Here is a 4,737-nt window from a genome sequence, read left to right on the forward strand (position 1 = left end):
CACTTCACAAAATAATTTTTAATTTTTGTGATTGTTTTCTGTTCAGATAAACTCTTGATCACGGTTAATATGAAACATACACTTAACGCCAATGTCAAACCGGTCACATTGTTTTTTTCTTTCTGTGTTGTCTCAAAATCGTTACTAGCGACGTTTCAGACTAAATGAATACTATGTTTTCTTTTCCGCCAGCTCTGCATGACAGTCAATTTACCTCGTTTCTTCATATTGGCTACTGCATGTCAGGAACATTGGTGGTTTTGATAGAACCGAATTGGATGGACATCTGAGAATTCTAACTTATTAGTTATTACACTGAAGGCGACACGTACTGATACATGTAGCGATGTAGGAGCGTCATAAATTTAGAGATAGACTTTTTTTATTATAAGCACGACTAATGATTCCAACCAAGTATCCTTAATCCTAAAGTTAGATTGAACGGAAATCGTATTACCAGATGCACCACTCGCTGAAAGTAACTCTGTCAAATTGCCACAATATTTCAAGATCCGTCCTCCAAGTCATACATGAGAAATTGTTTTTATTTTTTATTTTTCGGCTAATATTGGTTAAAACCAGTTACCGGTAAATACTTTACGGTTACGCTTACGGCTACGTGTTTTTTTTTTTTAATTTCAAATAACAATTTTGTTTCTGTTACGGTTACTGAAAATTTTCGTTCCTAAATGGTTTTCGGTTTCGGTTACGGTTTAAATCCCTGCTTTGCGTACCTAAATTGATAAAAGCCCATAAAATTGCCTGCATGTGCACCATAATAGAATGTTCAGCATGCAGGCATAAACAAGGAGACCGCAGAAAAGCTGTCAAAGATACTGAAATGACACTTCCCGATTGTGTGTACATCTAGCTGTGGCATCGAATTAGTTCTTGTTTTTGTTTGTTTTTATGTAGAGAAAATTATATAAAAAAGGTTATTTGACAGTTATCAAGCAATTACTTAAAAAATAATAAATAACAAAACGTAGTTCAAGCATAATAATGAACAAGTATTGCAGAATACATAAAAATGCTAGATGGAATCAGATGGCAATGACTGGCACAAAAATCGCCGTGATGTCTCCTTTTTGGCACCGCATATCAGCCGGCTGTCTTCTGCGGTCTGAGCTTTGATCGACGCAGCAGCCCGTACGTACGGTATCGGGATGGATTGTTTGCAACTTGATATTTCAACCATACGCTTGAAAGTCTTCGGCATCAGGCGGCTGATCCGATTTTCTCTGGAACAAGATATGGCAAAGTATGGTTTGTGCAAAGCGGATATTTTCGGGCTAGACTTTTGTCCAATTTGTTTTTTAACCGAATTTGACAAAAAATGGTTTGTTCGAACCGCATATTGTGTGTCTGGAATTCCTTCAATTGTAATTTGAACCGGACTCCAAAAATCACGGTCTGATCGAACCATTTAGGAAAATCACGGTTTGTGTGAACCGGAATTTGACTGTCTGGAATTCCTTCAATTTAACTTTGAAGCGGATTGGGAAAATCACGGTTTGTGCGAACTGGAATCTGTCTGTCCGGAATTCCTCCAATTTGACTTTGAACCGGATTAGGAAATTCACGGTTAGAGCGAACCGGAATTTGCGTGTCCGGAATTCCTCCACTTTGACTTTGAACCGGATTAGGAAAATCACGGTATGAGCGAACCGGAATTCGCCTCTCCGGAATTCCTCCAATTTGACTTTGAACCGGATATGAAAATTCATGGTTTGTGCGAACCGGAAGCCACCTCTCCGGTGTGACTCCGGTTTGATCTTAGTCCGGATTTCACTTTCCGGACTGATTTCAAACCGTTATTTTTGCTAGGGATATCTTTTCCCTGTGGAGCATGTGATCAGCGTCACGTGATATTTGAATCGCTGCGCGGTAATGTCTTACCAAAATATTCTTCCTCCGAGCTGGCTTCGAACTCAGAGAGTCGGGATTGAAGCACGAGTTCTGCATGCTAAGTGAAGATCGCATTTCATATTCTTGATTTCGCGCGTGCACAGTTTGAATCCGGACTTTAGGCGCATGAGTTGACACCTCGGTTCACAGATGGCGCGCGTCTTTTTTGCTAAGCGTCTTTGTTGTTAGGGCATGAGCGACATCTTGCGGCGTGGGTGTGACCTTGGGGCTTCTGTTGCTGGTAAGGTAAGTTGCGCGTGTTCCTAAGGTGTGCTCATCCCTATTTTTGCGTGCACGCAATGCATGAGTTGTCGATTACGTTTGTAGATGGCGCGCACCTTAATCCCTTAGCTGGCGTGAACTTTTAGCACTATCGCGCGACATCTCTCGATAATGTCAGCGTCAGCTTCGTAGATGTCGACAACTCTCGCGCTCACGTCATCTCTAGGTAATTTCAGCTGTCTGCTGAACGGAGCATTGTGGAAAATGGACCGGAGCGTGGTCGCATCCATACGCGCTAAAGACGAGACAGATATGGTGTTTGATTTTTTTTTATTCGCTCTAAAAATACGCACATATACAAATACAGATACGGCGTTGAATATTTTTTTTCACTCTACGCAACAAAGAAACCACTGCAAACAGTTTACACAAAAATGTACAACACAAGCAGTGAGGCAAAAAAAAAAGTTGTGGAATACCAGAGCAACGTGCGCGATACATTTCAGAAATATTAACAAGGTCAGGGCGTGAGATAAAAATACAGATTGGATCGCTTCCGTACACTAGCGGATTATACAAAAATGTACACAAGAAGTTTCAAGACACACCGGTGAGCACACGAGCAATTGCGCTACAGTCCAAAACATTTACAAGTTCAGGACTTGGATAAGGAGACAGATCGCTCGCTTCCGAAAACGCTCTTATGGCCAAAAGGAAACGTCGTAATCCCGTCGCTGCAAATGTATCGCTTGTTGTCAAACGGACTCAGAGCAATCTTTTCGACCGAGATGCTTTTGTTCTCGTTAAGTTTTCGAGCAATCAAGTGGTGCGTCACTCTGTGCATAGTTTTCGTCTCTAGAGCGTGCTTTTACAGCTCGTAGGTCAACTTGCGGGACGCACATTTCTTTACTCCCTTGGCTCTTACTCAACACATGTTGCTGCTTGTGTTGAAGCTGTATAGCTTTGGTTTTAAGCAACAAAAAGCCAGTAAGTGGGTAGTCGGATATTTATTTTGTAACACACCGAGCCTCATTTTGTTTTCGGCTGAGAAGAGCTTGTGACTCTCTGGATATCCAGATGTATCCAAGCATGCGTCTCGGAGTTGGGGCAGTTTGTCGTATACATCTGATCCGTGAAGGTGTAGGAAGAAGGAATTCGTGTCGCAGTAAAGAGCCCTCGCTGAGGGGATCGCATGACGAAGTTGATTATAAAAGAAATCGGACATCACTATTTTGATATCTCAAGAATTGAGAACCTTGCTTAGAGTGGTTGCTTGAGTTTGATCACTCTCGCAGCAAACTGGAAAATTACGACCTGCGAGCTAAGTGCTCCAAACTGCGTCAGGTTTGGCTTCTGAAGCATTTTCAGTATGTCGTCCTCTTTAACGCAGAGTTTAATGTGTCCATGTTTACGTGCATTCTTGATTGTTTTGCCATATATACTGTTCATGAACAGTTTGGAAAGATTCTTCTGGAAGGAGTTGGTTGCTTGCTTTCTCAGCTGGTGGTTAAAATCAATACACTCCGTCAAGAACGCTCGCTGTGAGAATTTGAGGACTCGGTGAATTTTGGTGACCTGTAGTCCTAACTGGGTCTACAGTTTTAAAATCCGGTAGTGCAAAACGTATTTCGTTTTGTCGTGAAGTGTGAGCAACAGCTTCTTAGTGGATTCCTCTTTGGGCATTTCAAACTTGTCAATCAGACGTTTTTGATAGTCGGATAACCACTCGTAAGGAAAGCTTTGTTTCACTGGGGCCAAGGGAAAGTCAGAGTGAGTATCGTGCAAGTCATGAGGATATCTGAGGTCTACCTCCAGAATGTTGCCCGTCGGAGCGTCATCTGGAACGTCATCAATGTTCAGGCAGGCAATCTCGTCTTTCGTCATCCACTCAAAGTCCGAGCTGGCAGGGCTTCTCTCATTGTCGCTTCATACAAACCGTTAACGTCCAAGTCCAAAATCTGAGACGGTTCGTGCTTCGGTTTAGACGTATCCGTTCCCGGAACATTTGCGACAGCATGGCGGGTCGTGCATTGGGTAATCCCTCCGCGAATACCCTGTTCTATGATGAGATATGTGTCAGGATCGTCAATTAGCTGCACTCTTACTTTCGACTGCTTCAACGCACACGACAAGCTTAGGGACGGTAACGATACGAAATGTAGAGCCTCAATTTCGTACGTCTCCAGCGTCCATCGTCTAAAGTTTTGAAAAACATCGGCAAGTAGGAGGTAGTAAGTCATTAGGTAAAGGTCGCTGTATTCTCCAAGGTTCTTCAAACCAAAGGTACCGGAAACGACCTGTGCATGTTCGTAGTCTCCTTCATACACCCCGCTCCCAGTCAATTGTTAAAAAAGGCCTCTTGTGTCGGGAGGCTCTGCCCCTCGTAACTCTCACAGCTTGTAATAAAATTATAACAAAACACTCCTTGGCGGTGAAGGAGGTCGACGTGCTCGGGAAAAGACTGACGAAGGCAACAAAATGCTCTGTTCCCTTAGAGTGGAGATTTTGTACGAGCGTCTCCAGGATTGCATTAAGAAATGCGAGGCTGTCAATAAAGCGAAGGTGCCTATCTCTAACAATTTGAAATTCTGGCACGAGCTTCCGAGT

General features: G+C 42.9%; 1 pseudogene; it reads right to left on the reverse strand.

The window, feature by feature from the left end:
- Positions 1–3,357: 3,357 nt before the first annotated feature.
- On the reverse strand, positions 3,358–4,370 carry LOC121837322 (annotated as a pseudogene).
- Positions 4,371–4,737: the final 367 nt, after the last annotated feature.

Source organism: Ixodes scapularis, unplaced genomic scaffold (assembly GCF_016920785.2).
Source record: "Ixodes scapularis isolate PalLabHiFi unplaced genomic scaffold, ASM1692078v2 PGA_scaffold3__209_contigs__length_174095766, whole genome shotgun sequence".
Classification (NCBI taxonomy): domain Eukaryota; kingdom Metazoa; phylum Arthropoda; class Arachnida; order Ixodida; family Ixodidae; genus Ixodes; species Ixodes scapularis.